Source organism: Cololabis saira, chromosome 1, assembly GCF_033807715.1.
Source record: "Cololabis saira isolate AMF1-May2022 chromosome 1, fColSai1.1, whole genome shotgun sequence".
NCBI lineage: Eukaryota > Metazoa > Chordata > Actinopteri > Beloniformes > Belonidae > Cololabis > Cololabis saira.
The window spans coordinates 46,638,995-46,656,020 of record NC_084587.1 but is presented as its reverse complement, the minus strand read 5'-3'; the positions used below and the strand labels follow the sequence as shown (position 1 = coordinate 46,656,020).

General features: G+C 42.5%; 7 non-coding genes across 7 annotated transcripts; all 7 read left to right on the top strand.

Annotated features, from left to right (window-relative positions):
* The first annotated feature begins 11,680 nt into the window (after positions 1-11,680).
* Positions 11,681-11,753, top strand: trnam-cau (transfer RNA methionine (anticodon CAU)). Its single transcript has one exon. It is a non-coding gene; the product is annotated as a tRNA-Met (tRNA).
* Positions 11,754-12,773: 1,020 nt separating this feature from the next.
* Positions 12,774-12,846, top strand: trnam-cau (transfer RNA methionine (anticodon CAU)). The gene has a single exon. It is a non-coding gene; the product is annotated as a tRNA-Met (tRNA).
* An 877-nt stretch (positions 12,847-13,723) lies between these two features.
* Positions 13,724-13,796, top strand: trnam-cau (transfer RNA methionine (anticodon CAU)). Its single transcript has one exon. It is a non-coding gene; the product is annotated as a tRNA-Met (tRNA).
* Positions 13,797-14,268: 472 nt separating this feature from the next.
* On the top strand, positions 14,269-14,341 carry trnam-cau (transfer RNA methionine (anticodon CAU)). Its single transcript has one exon. It is a non-coding gene; the product is annotated as a tRNA-Met (tRNA).
* A 472-nt stretch (positions 14,342-14,813) lies between these two features.
* Positions 14,814-14,886, top strand: trnam-cau (transfer RNA methionine (anticodon CAU)). Its single transcript has one exon. It is a non-coding gene; the product is annotated as a tRNA-Met (tRNA).
* A 674-nt stretch (positions 14,887-15,560) lies between these two features.
* trnam-cau (transfer RNA methionine (anticodon CAU)) lies at positions 15,561-15,633 on the top strand. The gene has a single exon. It is a non-coding gene; the product is annotated as a tRNA-Met (tRNA).
* Positions 15,634-16,307: 674 nt separating this feature from the next.
* Positions 16,308-16,380, top strand: trnam-cau (transfer RNA methionine (anticodon CAU)). The gene has a single exon. It is a non-coding gene; the product is annotated as a tRNA-Met (tRNA).
* The last annotated feature ends 646 nt before the right edge of the window (positions 16,381-17,026 follow it).

Sequence of the window (17,026 nt, the reverse complement as noted above, 5' to 3'; positions counted from 1 at the left end):
AACCGTTAAACTCGCGGCCAGTTAGGACAGTCCAATACAAAAAAATAAAGCAATGGAATTTATTTTGTTGCAGAAGCTCGCTCGCATGGGACACGCTTTGTGTCCCATGCTACTCTTCTGCACGGAGAAGCTTTGTGCCCTCCCCTGCTACACGTCATTCAGGCAGCCAATCAGCCCAGTGCCTCAAAATAACATAGCCTCCCTGCCCACCAGAATCCCTCATAGATAATGAGGTTAGAAGCGGTAAAAATAGAGACATGGCCCAGAGGCTGAATTTCTGTTTTATGTAGAAGAAACAAGCTTTTGGTTGTTTTAAAACATTCAAGGCCTGTTTAAAATATACATTAAATGCCATAATATGTCCCCTTTAAATGGATGAGCTAGAAAGTGCCAATGTTTTATCCTCAACTGGTGCTGCAGTCATGTGGACAATGTAAATACACTCATGTAACATGTAATACCAGTTTGTGAAAAACTATGTGCACCCCCTGACTTAATAGCCTCAAGAACCTTAAGAAACTCTTATCTTTATCACGTCACAAGATGCAGCACCTGAGCAGCACCTGAGCAGCACCTGAGCAGCACCTGAGCAGCAGAGGCTACCACCAGGCTAGCAGCAGCAACAGCTACCACCACCTGGCCAGAGCAGCTGGCCAGTGTGGCTCTCTTTTAGCCTTGATCTTTTAGCCTGGCCTGGCCTAGGCTAGGCCAGGCCAGGCCCATCCATCAACCGGGCCCACAATCTGCTGCAGCCCATCCATCCAACAGGCCAGGCCCAGGACCTGCTGCAGCCTATCCAAGGGCAAGGCCCTGAATCAATCTGGTGAGGCCTGCTGGAGCAATCTGAGGGAGGGGGTCCAGGTCCAGGCTTCCATCAACAGCCTGACTACCAGGCCCAGGCTAAAACACATTGTTCATCCACTCATTCATCCATCAATCTGCTGAGGCCTGATTACCAAGCAGAAAGATGGCAATGAAAAGTCTCCAAAATGACATGGAAGAGTTAAAAGCAGCAATGAACATGATGACAAGCGAGATGAAAACCTTCACAAAGCAGCAAGCCATCATAACTGACCTGTTGAATGAAATAAAGCAACTCAAAGGGAAAAACTTGGAACATGAAAGGAAGATTGAACAATTGGAAAACCGACTTGATGACTTGGAGCAGTATTCCCGAATGAACGACGTAATCATTTCTGGTCTGGTGATTAAACCACGGAGCTACCAGCAAGCAGTGAAAGGCATTGGGTCGGAGAGCAGAAATGATCATGATGAGACGACAGAGGAGCAGGTAACAGCATTTCTTCGTGGCAAGAACATAGACATTGAAACCAGTAATATTGAGGTATGTCACCCTCTACCAGTGAAAAAGATAAAGGATAAGCCCATCATACCTGCAATAATTGTTCGCTTTACCAACAGGAAACATAAAGTTGATCTGTTAAGACAGGGAAGGAAACTAAAAGGCACAAATGTTTACATTAATGAGCACCTTACCAGGAAAAACGCTGATATAGCCAGGAAGACAAGACAGCTCAAGAAACAGGGAAAAATTCAGACCACTTGGACCGTCAACTGTAAGGTTTTTATTAAACCAAATGGTGCACCAGAAACTTCCAAAGGGTTGTGCATTAGGAGCATGGATCAAATTGAAAGATTTGACAGCGTCTAGTAGTCTTACTCATGATAGAAGCTGAACAAGACATAGATCCTGATCAGAACTTTCTTAATAACATCCATGTAAATTGTTGCTACTACACAGAGGAACAGTTTAATACTACCATCAAATATGACCATGGTATTTCCATCATACATTTTAATAGTAGAAGTCTCTATAAAAATATTCAGAGTATAAAAGATTATCTCAGTCAATTTAAAAAACCCTTCAATATCATTGCTGTTTCAGAAACATGGATAAATGCAGAGAGGGGGTCTGATTTCTTTATTAAGGGATATGGGTTTCATTGCACCAGTAGATTAAATGGACCTGGTGGTGGTGTGGCTCTGTTTGTTGAAGAAAGTCTCTCTTACAAGGTTCTTGATGACTTGTCAGTAACTATTGATGATACAATAGAAAGTATTACGATTGAAATAGAATTAGTGAGAAGAAAAAATGTAATCATTAGCTGTGTCTACAGAAAACCAGGTTCCAACATTGACACTTTTATCACAATCATGGAAAGATTGTTTAACTCAAAAAAACAAAAAAACATTTATATTTGTGGGGATTATAACATTGATTTGCTGAATCCAAACAAGCATAAATCAATAGATGGATTTATTGAAATCATGTATAGTATGAGTCTTTTCCCAACAATAACTAAACCAACCAGAATAACATCCCATTGTGCCTCCCTAATTGATAATATTTTTACAAATAATATGGAAAGTAAAGTGATAAGTGGAATTTTAATGAATGACATTAGTGATCACCTGCCTGTCTTTCTTATCTATGAATGTAATTATATAAAAAAGAGGGAATTAAAGGAAATTAAATACAAGAGAATAAGGACTGAAGAATCTATAGCTGCTTTAAAAAATGATCTAATCAATTGCACTTGGACCAATGTATATAATGAAACAGAGGTAGATAAGGCTTATGACTTATTTTTAGATACATTCACAGATCTATATGATAAGCACTGCCCTCTGAAACATTATAGCACCAAGAACCGATATGCAGAAAACCCATGGATGACCAAGGGGCTTCAAAATGCATGTAAAAAAAAGAATAGCTTGTATAGACTGTTTATAAAAAATAAAACGAAAGAGGCAGAGTTCAAATATAAGAAATATAAGAATAAATTATTAACTATTATGAGAACATGCAAAAAGGATTATTATACCAAATTATTAGAAAAGAATAAAAATAACATTAAAGGTATATGGAGTATATTAAATAGTATTATTAGAAATAAACAAATAAATCAAACATGGCCTGATCACTTTACAGATAAGGGAAGGGAAATTGTTACAATGAAGGAGGTGGTTGATGGTTTTAATAGCTTTTTTGTTGATGTTGGTCCTAATCTGGCTAAAGATATAAAAGATACTGGAAAGAAACTAGCTGAAATGGAAAGTGGCGAGAGTAATGCAGATTCAATATCTTTGGGAATTGTTGATAAAATGGAAATTATTGCTATTGTAAATAGAAGTGCCAACAAAACTTCCACAGATTGGAATGACATCGACATGTCACTCGTAAAGAAAATAATTGAGGGAATAGCTGATCCACTTACTCATATGTGTAATTTATCATTTAAAACAGGCACCTTCCCAGAAAAAATGAAACTGGCCAAAGTGATTCCATTATACAAAGCTGGCGATAAACATTTATTCACAAATTATAGACCTGTTTCCTTACTGTCACAGTTCTCAAAGATACTGGAGAAGTTATTTGTGCAAAGATTAGACGATTTTATTGACAAACATAACTTACTAAATGACAGTCAGTACGGTTTTAGATCATCTAGATCAACTTCCATGGCTCTAATGGAGCTAGTAGAAGAGATAACAGGATGCATCGATAAAAGAAAATATGTAGTGGGTGTTTTCATTGACCTAAAAAAGGCTTTTGACACGATTGACCATGGAATATTGCTAAAAAAAATGGAGCGGTATGGTGTCAGAGGGGTAGCACTCACTTGGTTACAAAGCTACATCAGTAATAGGAAGCAGTTTGTCCAATTGGGTAATTACAAATCAATGTGCTTGAACATCACCTGCGGTGTCCCACAGGGATCTATCTTGGGACCCAAATTATTTATTTTATACATTAACGATATATGGAAAGTGTCTAATATTTTAAAAATGGTGATTTTTGCAGATGACACAAATATTTTATGCTCAGGGGGAGATTTGCAGCAACTATTATTGATGGTCAAAAGTGAATTGCTAAAACTAAAGTGTTGGTTTGATGAAAACAAATTATCATTAAACCTGAATAAAACTAAGTTCATGATATTTGGAAATAATCAAATTAAGCAAAAGGTATGTCTGGAAATTGAAAATGTGGAAATTGAAAGAGTTTATGAAATTAAGTTTCTTGGTGTTTTAATTGATCATAAACTCTGCTGGAAGCCTCATGTAAAATATGTGTGCTCCAAATTATCCAGAAGTATTGGAATACTGGGCAAAGCTAAACATGTTTTAGATCAGAAATCACTTCAAATATTGTACTATGCACTTATTGATCCATATCTGTCCTATTCTGTTGAAGTATGGGGCAATACATATAAAAGCACTTTACAAAAAATTTGCACTTTACAAAAAAGAGTCATAAGGATTGTTCATCATGCTGGGTACCTTGCTCATACAAATTGTTTGTTTTTAAAATCGGGTATTTTAAAATTTTGGGACTTAGTTAAAATTAAAACGGGTCAGATTATGTTTAAAGTCTGGAATAAATTGTTACCAAACAACATCCAAATGATGTTCGTGGTTAGAGAGGGAACATACAATTTAAGAGGGAATCGTAATTTTAAACAGCTTACCATCAATTCAACTCTAAAAAGTATGTGCATATCTGTTTGTGGTGTAAAATTGTGGAACAAACTTGATGAGGACATGAAAATGTGCATTAACTCGAAACAATTTCAAAATAAGTATAAACAGACACTCTTGGCCAGCTACAAAGGACTGGACAGCTAATTTTATTTTATTTTTTAGACAGGATTTTTACTAAGTTATCATGTTTGTAATGTGGGTTTTATTTATATTCATTAATATTAAAGTTAAATGTTCTATTTTTTTAGATTGCATTGATTCATAGATTATGAATTTTCTTATGTAATTGAAATTTGCTGGGTGTCTGTGTGTGTGCGTGTATGTATGAATGAATGTGTGAATATATGTGTGTGCAAATGGATGCGTATATGTATAAGTGTATGTGCGTGTGTATGTATGTATATATATGTGTGTGTGTGTGTGTGTATGTATATATGTATATGTATGTATATGTGTATGTATATATGTATGTATATATATGTATGTATGTATATATATATATATATATATATATATGTATATATATATATATATATATATATATATATGTATGTGTTTATGTTTATATATTATGTTTATGTAATTGTATTTTATATATAATTGTATTGTATGCTGTGTGGCGATGTAAGGGGGGGCTGAACTTGATAAGCTTTGCTTCCTTCAGCTCCTTCTCAAACTTGCACGGCATCGTAATGTGCTCTTTTTTATATTATACAGTATGTACCTGCATGTTTGAGACAAATAAAAATCAAATCAAATCAAATCAAATCACTGTTCTAGACAACATCCCTTAGTTTTATTGTGTGGATTCATTTCTGAACCCATGAGAACTCAGACACCATTCTCTTGAGAGGACCCTGGACATTCTTCTCCCTGGGGGACGCGGGGAGAGCGGCCGATCCGGGGAAATGTCGCCATCTGCTGGACGAATAAATGCACTGCAACAACAAACGGAGAGGATAAAACCTACATAAAACCATAATATGGTTTATATATGGTTTAAATTAAATGTGTTTCTCTTTCAGATATGTGGACCCAGAGAACAACTAGACGACATACCTGCCAAGAATTTGTGAAATAGTTTCTGAATAGTAAAGCTGCAAAAATAAATAATATATATAAATAAACCAGATCCTGCTTCCACTCAGTCTGTCATTTGGTTTTGTTTACCTTCCTGTTTTGGCTACTTACTCCACTTCTTCTTGTTATTTATTTATTTATTTATTTATTTATTTATTTATTTATTTGTTTGTTTATTTGTTTGTTTATTTATTTATTTATTTATTTGTTTATTTATTTATTTATTTATTTATTTATTTGTTTGTTTATTTGTTTATTTATTTATTCATTTATAATTAAAGGTATTCCCTGAGGTTTTTTTCGATGGGATCTTATCCGTTCCAGTCATATAATTAACAATCATAAGTGGATAATCAAACTATATATGTATAATTTAACAAGGAATGAGACAAAGCTTCAAAGTTGAAAGAGAAACAAGCCACATTTATTCATAAAAAAATACAAACTATACACACATGATAAACAAATATTTACATTTTTATATACAAAATAAAAACTATATACAAATTATTAAAAAAACTATACATTTGTATACAAAACCTCATTTTTTTGTCTTTTCATGTCCTCCTTCCACTCCGCCACAGACTTGTCACCAACAGCAGCTCTCACCACTGGGACAGAGTCCTCTGATTCAGCTCAAAGAGCTGAATGTTGTTCTGAACCATCAACCTCGGGCTGCCAGCACCGTCTCCCTGATGGCCACGTAGTTACTGTGGATGAGGGACCAGCGGGTCTTCATGATCCTCTGGATGAGGGACCAGCGGGTCTTCATGATCCTCTGGATGAGGGACCAGCGGGTCTTCATGATCCTCTGGATGAGGGACCAGCGGGTCTTCATGATTCTCTGGATGAGGGACCAGCGGGTCTTCATGATCCTCTGGATGAGGGACCAGCGGGTCTTCATGATCCTCTGGATGAGGGACCAGCGGGTCTTCATGATCCTCCCACGCGTGTGGCGGCAGGATGGAGACGGCAGAGCTGCTGCAAACGGCCTCCACCAGGCGGCTGCATCTGGCCCGTCTGCAGGAGTTGAGTGGGAGTAGCAGCTGGAAGACAGTGGAGGTGAGACGCTGTTAAAACACGGCAGACGGCAACAGAAGCACCAGAGCTGTTTGAAATGAAACTCACCGCTGGAGACTTTCCTTCCAGGACAGGACAGGAAGTGTTTTTCCCCTTTGCTGCCTTGAACCCTTGGAGCGTCTGTCCTGGTGTCTGGACGGGTAGACGGCTCTCCGCTTGTCCTGCTCTGGCAGGCGTTGCCAGAGTCTGTCTACCCGTCTCTCTCCGAGCCCCTGGAGACTCCTGGCTTCCACCAGGGCCCTGGCAGCTTCAGGACATGCTGAAATCCTGGCTGGCCATCAGGACCCTGGACCTCCTCCTGAGGAGGACATGAACAAGAAAAAGACCGTTGTGAACAAATAAAACCGGAAACAGCCACAAACAACATCATATTAAGAATGCTGTTTGCTTCTCGATCACGTAGATCTTCTGCAACACTGTACTATGTTTTTGTCTGTTAAAGTCAGCTGTGAGTGTGGTGGTTACCTCAGAATGTGAGGATGCTGCGGAGCAGGAGACCGGTTTCCAGAGGCTCTCGGAGAGTCATGGGCGGCTGGACCCGATGGCTCAGACCTGGTGCCTGACTTGGATCAGGACATACTTCAACATACATGTAGATAACCCCAACTGCTCCTCAGCCACTGCGTTTCTGTCCCACCTGGACTCACTAAACCTTATACAATATGTCAAGGGCTCCACCCACAAACGTGGCCACACCCTAGACCTCATCATCACCGGAGATGTATCTGCTTCCAATCTTAATATTTTTGAATTTGAAGCCTCCGACCACAAGGCTGTCTCACTGTCACTGGAGGTTCCATCCACCAATCACACCCCCACGGAGAGGGTCTTTAAACTTCGCAACCTGCGCAATCTGGACACCCCTCTTTTCCTGGACTCCATAATGCCCACCCTCTCAACCGACTTCAGCTCCTCATCCTCTACTGAGATGATGGAACTGTACAACGCTACTCTGTCTTCCTCTCTCAACTTCCATGCTCCTGAACAGATTAAGAAAACTACCGTCCAGCATCACTCTCCCTGGTTTAATGATGAGCTGCGCCTTATGAAAACCAAGGGCCGCCAGCTGGAGAGGCTATGGAAGAAAAATGGCCTCACTGTCCATCTACTGGCCTACAACGAACACAAAACTGCCTACGCCGCTGCCCTTAAAGTCGCTCGCTCAAAATACTATTCAACTTTAATCAGCAATGGTGAAGATAATCCCAGAACCTTATTCATCACTGTCAACCGCCTTCTCAACCCCACCAACTCAGTCCCTTCAGCTGCCTCTCCAAAGCTGTGCAACCGTTTTGCTGTCTTCTTTAAGACCAAGGTGGATGAAATCAAAGCCAACATAACACCTTGTGGGATCCCAGCCATCGGCCCTCCGCCCACCAGTGGCTCCACCCTGTCCCGCTTCACGGAGGTTACACCAGCTGCACTCCTGGACATCATCACCAAATCCAAGCCCACCAGCTGCTCCCTTGACCCTATACCCACTCCCTTGCTTAAAGTCTGCTCACCAACCCTGGCCCAATTTCTCACTACTCTTATCAATAAATCACTGCAGAGTGGAGAAGTGCCTGCCCTTTTGAAAACAGCAGTGGTCACCCCACTCTTAAAGAAACCAAAACTCGACCGAGAAGTTCTGTCAAATTACAGACCCATCTCAAACCTCCCATTTATGTCAAAAGTTCTCGAGAAAGTTGTAGCCTGTCAACTCCAGTCACACCTAGTACATAATAACCACTACAAAGCCCTCCAGTCTGGTTTCAGGCCAGCTCACAGCACAGAAACTGCCTTGGTGAAGGTCACCAACGACCTACTCATGCAGCGGACTCTGGATCTCCCAGCATCCTAGTGCTTCTAGACCTGAGCGCTGCATTTGATACTGTGGACCATAAAATCCTCCTCCAGCGCCTTAAAACCTACACCATGGTCACAGACACAGCACTGAAGTGGTTCACCTCCTACCTGACCAACCGCTACTACCATGTCTCCTCGGGAGGTGCCAGGTCTGACGACACTGAGGTGACATGTGGTGTGCCACAGGGGTCAGTGTTGGGCCCCATCCTGTTTTTGATATATCTGCTCCCACTTGGCTACATCATCAGACAACACAAATTCAACTTCCACTGTTACGCTGATGACACTCAGGTCTATATCAAAACCCATCCAAATCCCTCTAAAACACCTGCCTGGAGGACATCCGCTCCTGGATGAATAACAACTTCCTCCAGCTCAACAGCAGCAAGACGGAGGCCATCATGATCTGTACCTCCCACCAACTCGCCAATGCTAGCACTGCTGCACTCTCCCTAGACGGTCAGCCCATCTCCTTCTCCCCTGTTCTGACCAACCTTGGAGTTAAGCTTGACTCTTCCCTATCATTCCAACCTCACATAAAACACATCTGCAAGATCTCCTACTTCCAACTTAAAAATATAGCCCGACTGAAGCCATCCCTCTCAAAAGATGACTTAAAAAAACTGGTAAACGCCTTCATCTTTTCACGCATTGACAATGGCAATGCACTTCTCTCCGGTCTACCTGCAAAATCCATCCACTGCCTCCAACTGGTTCAGAACAGCGCTGCAAGATTGCTCACCGGTACCAAAAAGTCAGCACACATAACCCCTGTTCTGGCCGAACTCCACTGGCTCCCGGTCCACTACAGGATCCAGTTCAAGGTCCTCCTCCTGACCTTCAAGGCCATCCATCAAAAAAGCCCCAGCTACCTAAGTGATCTAATCACTGTCCATAAACCGGCACGCACCCTTCGCTCCAGCCACGGCACTCTCCTTCATGTCCCCTCTCCACGGCTCGTGACGATGGGACACCGTTCCTTCTCTGCCTCCGCCCCACGCCTATGGAACTCTCTACCTGACGACCTCAGGAATGCACCTTCTCTGGAGTCCTTTGAAATGAGCCTTAAAACACTTTTCTACAAGCAGGCTTTCCCCTGAACTCTTCCCTTGACCCCTTTTATTCACATATTTATTTTTTTTGCTGTCCACAACTTTTTATCTTTTTTAGTAGCTAGGCTTTGTCTTAGTCTCTTAGTCTTGTTTTTAGTCTTCTTTGTAAAGCGCTCTGAGATCTGTCGCTTCAGGTGAAAAGCGCTAAAATGAAATTATTATTATTATTATTATTATTATTATTATTATTATTATTATTATTATTATTATTATTATTATTATTATTGTTATTATTATTATTATCAGCTGACTGGGATGCTGCAGTGCTGGCAGGGGTTTCTGGGTAAAGACGAAGGGGTCCAGGACTTCCTCCTCTATGCCCTCATCCACCTCTTCCAGCTCGGTGACGGCAGCATCCTCATCCGGAGTGTCAGGGTCCAAGTCCACGTCCTCAAACACGCTGCCCGTCTGCTGGTACAGGTACTCCAGACCGATGAGCTCCCCTGTGAACAAAGTTAACAGAAACTGCTGTAGATCTGTGTCATGACGGTGTACTGAACAGGAAAAAAACGCCTCAGTTTCACGTCATCTACCGGTGTACGCAGCGGGCTTGGTGAAATCCCTCACCATCAGACGACCAAGCACCTTTGGTCCTTCAGGTTAAGGGCTTGTTTGAGGTGTCCACTGTAGGAGTGCAGAGTTTCTTTCTCAGCTGCATCCAGAGTTGCCGCTGCACGGTCTTCGTTCCACCTCAGAGACAGATGCAGTGCTGCTGCTGCTGGTGGCAGCAGCTGTGGTGGAGGTGGCAGCACTTGCCCTCTTTAGTCCATGGGCCAGGTATCAGTACCACTCACAGTGACAAAACATGCTTATAATTTTTGAAAAGATCCATGTCTATAGATGATATTTTGTTATGATAACCCTTCCTGCGTGGCAGCTGTATCATAGTTATCAGCTCATGAAGTTACCCAGCCCCTATAGGGCACCTATAGTGTAGTGTTTAGCTAGACGCTAAAATCTCTTGGAATAGTTAAACAGCCTACTTTCAGTTATAGTGTGGTGTTTAGCTAGATGCTAGAAGCTCCTGGCATGGCTTCACAACCACAGGAAATGGAAAGCAGGACACAGATTTTGCACAACCTGCCTGGAGTAGAAGCGAAATAAATTTTCTTCAGATCTGTACTGTTGGCTAAAACAACTTGTACAGGATGATACCTCAACTGCTCTCTGGACCTCCATTTGTGTTGGGACCTTCAAAACACCTATTGGGGATGTTGAAGCTAGTTGTAATCTCCTGAATGGCTGTTTGACCAGGCTCCATCCTCTTTTCTATTTCACATTGACCAAAAACGGCACCTATAGTGTAGTGTTTAGCTAGATGCTAAAATCTCTTGGAATAGTTAAACAGCCTACTTTCAGTTATAGTGTGGTGTTTAGCTAGATGCTAGAAGCTCCTGGCATGGCTTCACAACCACAGGAAATGGAAAGCAGGACACAGATTTTGCACAACCTGCCTGGAGTAGAAGCGAAATAAATTTTCTTCAGATCTGTACTGTTGGCTAAAACAACTTGTACAGGATGATACCTCAACTGCTCTCTGGACCTCCATTTGTGTTGGGACCTTCAAAAGACCTATTGGGGATGTTGAAGCTAGTTGTAATCTCCTGAATGGCTGTTTGACCAGGCTCCATCCTCTTTTCTATTTCACATTGACCAAAAACGGCACCTATAGTGTAGTGTTTAGCTAGATGCTAAAATCTCTTGGAATAGTTAAACAGCCTACTTTCAGTTATAGTGTGGTGTTTAGCTAGATGCTAGAAGCTCCTGGCATGGCTTCACAACCACAGGAAATGGAAAGCGGGACACAGATTTTACGCAACCTGCCCGGAATTGAAGCTAAATCCATTTTTTTCACATCGACCAAAAACTGCACCTATAGTAGGCCTATAGCGTTTAGCTAGATGCTAGAAGCAAAGGGTATGGCATCACATGCCATGACATGGCACATGGCATATGCCACGTACCCGACGGGTATTCAACTACGTATACCAGGTAAAGGAGAGTCTTGGAAAGTCCATGTACCCCGAACAATCAATGCCTCGCTGTCTTTCCTGGCCTCGTTGGCGCAGTAGGCAGAGCGTCAGTCTCATAATCTGAAGGTCGTGAGTTCGACACTCACACGGGGCATGAGTTTTGTGCTAAGCCTTCCCTCAGACCATCAAAAGAGGAGTGTAGGGTAGCCTTTTACTGTTGGCTAAAACAACTTGTACAAGATGATACCTCAACTGCTCTCTGGACCTCCATTTGTGTTGGAACCTTGAAAACACCTATTGGGGATGTTGAAGCTAGTTGTAATCTCCTGAATGGCTATTTGACCGACCTCCATCCTCTTTTCTATTTCACATTGACCAAAAACTACCATCAAAAGAGGAGTGTAGTGTAGCCTGGTACTGTTGGCTAAACAACTTGTACAGGATGATACCTCAGCTGCTCTCTGGACCTCCATTTGTGTTTGGACCTTCAAAACACCTATTGGGGATGCTGAAGCTAGTTGTAATCTCCTGAATGGCTGTTTGACCAAGCTCCATCCTCTTTTCTATTTCACATTGACCGAAAACTACCATCAAAAGAGGAGTGTAGTGTAGCCTGGTATTGTTGGCTAAACAACTTGTACAGGATGATACCTCAGCTGCTCTCTGGACCTCCATTTGTGTTGGGACCTTCAAAACACCTATTGGGGATGTTGAAGCTAGTTGTAATCTCCTGAATGGCTGTTTGACCAGGATCCATCCTCTTTTCTATTTCACATTGACCAAAAACGGCACCTATAGTGTAGTGTTTAGCTAGACGCTAAAATCTATTGGAATAGTTAAACAACCTACTTTCAGTTATAGTGTGGTGTTTAGCTAGATGCTAAAAGCTCCTGGCATGGCTTCACAACCACAGGAAATGGAAAGCGGGACACAGATTTTGCGCAACCTGCCCAGAATTGAAGCTAAATCCATTTTCTTCACATCAACCAAAGACTGCACCTATAGTATAGCGTTTAGCTAGATGCTAGAAGCAAAGGGCGAGGCATCACATGCCATGACATGGCACATGGCATATGCCACGTACCCGACGGGTATTCAACTACGTATACCAGGTAAAGGAGAGTCTTGGAAAGTCCATGTACCCCGAACAATCAATGCCTCGCGGTCTTTCATGGCCTCGTTGGCGCAGTAGGCAGCGCGTCAGTCTCATAATCTGAAGGTCGTGAGTTTGACCCTCACACGGGGCATGAGTTTTGTGCTCAGCCTTCCCTCAGACCATCAAAACAGGAGTGTAGGGTAGCATGGTACTGTTGGCTAAAACAACTTGTACAAGATGATACCTCAACTGCTCTCTGGACCTCCATTTGTGTTGGAACCTTCAAAACACCTATTGGGGACGTTGAAGCTAGTTGTAATCTCCTGAATGGCTGTTTGACCAAGCTCCATCCTCTTTTCTATTTCACATTGACCAAAAACTACCATCAAAAGAGGAGTGTAGTGTAGCCTGGTACTGTTGGCTAAAACAACTTGTACAGGATGATACCTCAGCTGCTCTCTGGACCTCCATTTGTGTTGGGACCTTCAAAACACCTATTGGGGATGTTGAAGCTAGTTGTAATCTCCTGAATGGCTGTTTGACCAAGCTCCATCCTCTTTTCTATTTCACATTGACCATAAATTACCATCAAAAGAGGAGTGTAGTGTAGCCTGGTACTGTTGGCTAAACAACTTGTACAGGATGATACCTCAGCTGCTCTCTTGACCTCCATTTGTGTTGGGACCTTCAAAACACCTATTGGGGACGTTGAAGCTGGTTGTAATCTCCTGAATGGCTGTTTGACCAGGCTCCATCGTCTTTTCTATTTCACATTGACCAAAAACGGCACCTATAGTGTAGTGTTTAGCTAGACGCTAAAATCTCTTGGAATAGTTAAACAACCTACTTTCAGTTATAGTGTGGTGTTTAGCAAGATGCTAGAAGCAAAGGGCATGGCATTACATGCCATGACATGGCACATGGCATATGCCACGTACCCGACGGGTATTCAACTACGTATACCAGGTAAAGGAGAGTCTTGGAAAGTCCATGTACCCCGAACAATCAATGCCTCGCGGTCTTTCATGGCCTCGTTTGCGCAGTAGGCAGCGCGTCAGTCTCATAATCTGAAGGTCGTGAGTTCGACCCTCACACGGGGCATGAGTTTTGTGCTAAGCCTTCCCTCAGACCATCAAAAGAGGAGTGTAGGGTAGCATGGTACTGTTGGCTAAAACAACTTGTACAAGATGATACCTCAAATGCTCTCTGAACCTCCATTTGTGTTGGAACCTTCAAAACACCTATTGGGGACGTTGAAGCTAGTTGTAATCTCCTGAATGGCTGTTTGACCAGGCTCCATCCTCTTTTCTATTTCACATTGACCAAAAACGGCACCTATAGTGTAGTGTTTAGCTAGACGCTAAAATCTCTTGGAATAGTTAAACAACCTACTTTCAGTTATAGTGTGGTGTTTAGCAAGATGCTAGAAGCAAAGGGCATGGCATTACATGCCATGACATGGCACATGGCATATGCCACGTACCCGACGGGTATTCAACTACGTATACCAGGTAAAGGAGAGTCTTGGAAAGTCCATGTACCCCGAACAATCAATGCCTCGCGGTCTTTCTTGGCCTCGTTGGCGCAGTAGGCAGCGCGTCAGTCTCATAATCTGAAGGTCGTGAGTTTGACCCTCACACGGGGCATGAGTTTTGTGCTCAGCCTTCCCTCAGACCATCAAAAGAGGAGTGTAGGGTAGCATGGTACTGTTGGCTAAAACAACTTGTACAAGATGATACCTCAAATGCTCTCTGAACCTCCATTTGTGTTGGAACCTTCAAAACACCTATTGGGGACGTTGAAGCTAGTTGTAATCTCCTGAATGGCTGTTTGACCAGGCTCCATCCTCTTTTCTATTTCACATTGACCAAAAACGGCACCTATAGTGTAGTGTTTAGCTAGACGCTAAAATCTCTTGGAATAGTTAAACAACCTACTTTCAGTTATAGTGTGGTGTTTAGCAAGATGCTAGAAGCAAAGGGCATGGCATTACATGCCATGACATGGCACATGGCACATGCCACGTACCCGACGGGTATTCAACTACGTATACCAGGTAAAGCAGAGTCTTGGAAAGTCCATGTACCCCGAACAATCAATGCCTAGCTGTCTTTCATGGCCTCGTTGGCGCAGTAGGCAGCGCGTCAGTCTCATAATCTGAAGGTCGTGAGTTTGACCCTCACACGGGGCATGAGTTTTGTGCTCAGCCTTCCCTCAGACCATCAAAAGAGGAGTGTAGGGTAGCATGGTACTGTTGGCTAAAACAACTTGTACAAGATGATATCTCAAATGCTCTCTGGACCTCCATTTGTTTTGGAACCTTCAAAACACCTATTGGGGATGTTGAAGCTAGTTGTAATCTCCTAAATGGCTGTTTGACCAAGCTCCATCCTCTTTTCTATTTCACATTGACCAAAAACTAACATCAAAAGAGGATTGTAGTTTAGCCTGGTACTGTTGGCTAAACAACTTGTACAGGATGATACCTCAGATGCTCTCTGGACCTCCATTTGTGTTGGGACCTTCAAAACACCTATTGGGGACGTTGAAGCTAGTTGTAATCTCCTGAATGGCTGTTTGACCAAGATCCATCCTCTTTTCTATTTCACATTGACCTAAAACGGCACCTATAGTGTAGTGTTTAGCTAGACGCTAAAATCTCTTGGAATAGTTAAACAACCTACTTTCAGTTATAGTGTGGTGTTTAGCAAGATGCTAGAAGCAAAGGGCATGGCATCACATGCCATGACATGGCACATGGCATATGCCACGTACCCGACGGGTATTCAACTACGTATACCAGGTAAAGGAGAGTCTTGGAAAGTCCATGTACCCCGAACAATCAATGCCTAGCTGTCTTTCATGGCCTCGTTGGCGCAGTAGGCAGCGCGTCAGTCTCATAATCTGAAGGTCGTGAGTTCGACCCTCACACGGGGCATGAGTTTTGTGCTAAGCCTTCCCTCAGACCATCAAAAGAGGAGTGTAGGGTAGCATGGTACTGTTGGCTAAAACAACTTGTACAAGATGATACCTCAAATGCTCTCTGGACCTCCATTTGTTTTGGAAGCTTCAAAACACCTATTGGGGATGTTGAAGCTAGTTGTAATCTCCTGAATGGCTTTTTGACCAAGCTCCATCCTCTTTTCTATTTCACATTGACCAAAAACTAACATCAAAAGAGGATTGTAGATTAGCCTGGTACTGTTGGCTAAAAAACTTGTACAGGATGATACCTCAGATGCTCTCTGGACCTCCATTTGTGTTGGGACCTTCAAAACACCTATTGGGGACGTTGAAGCTAGTTGTAATCTCCTGAATGGCTGTTTGACCAGGATCCATCCTCTTTTCTATTTCACATTGACCAAAAACAGCACCTATACTGTAGTGTTTAGCTAGACGCTAAAATCTCTTGGAATAGTTAAACAACCTACTTTCAGTTATAGTGTGGTGTTTAGCAAGATGCTAGAAGCAAAGGGCATGGCATCACATGCCATGACATGGCACATGGCATATGCCACGTACCCGACGGGTATTCAACTACGTATACTAGGTAAAGGAGAGTCTTGGAAAGTCCATGTACCCCGAACAATCAATGCCTCGAGGTCTTTCATGGCCTCGTTGGCGCAGTAGGCAGCGCGTCAGTCTCATAATCTGAAGGTCGTGAGTTCGACCCTCACACGGGGCATGAGTTTTGTGCTCAGCCTTCCCTCAGACCATCAAAAGAGGAGTGTAGGGTAGCATGGTACTGTTGGCTAAAACAACTTGTACAAGATGATAGCTCAAATGCTCTCTGAACCTCCATTTGTGTTGGAACCTTCAAAACACCTGTTGGGGACGTTGAAGCTAGTTGTAATCTCCTGAATGGCTGTTTGACCAGGCTCCATCCTCTTTTCTATTTCACATTGACCAAAAACTACCATCAAAAGAGGAGTGTAGGGTAGCATGGTACTGTTGGCTAAAACAACTTGTACAAGATGATAGCTCAAATGCTCTCTGAACCTCCATTTGTGTTGGAACCTTCAAAACACCTATTGGGGACGTTGAAGCTAGTTGTAATCTCCTGAATGGCTGTTTGACCAGGCTCCATCCTCTTTTCTATTTCACATTGACCAAAAACGGCACCTATAGTGTAGTGTTTAGCTAGATGCTAAAATCTCTTGGAGTAGTTAAACAACCTACTTTCAGTTATAGTGTGGTGTTTAGCAAGATGCTAGACGCAAAGGGCATGGCATTACATGCCATGACATGGCACATGGCATATGCCACGTACCCGACGGGTATTCAACTACGTATACCAGGTAAAGGAGAGTCTTGGAAAGTCCATGTACCCC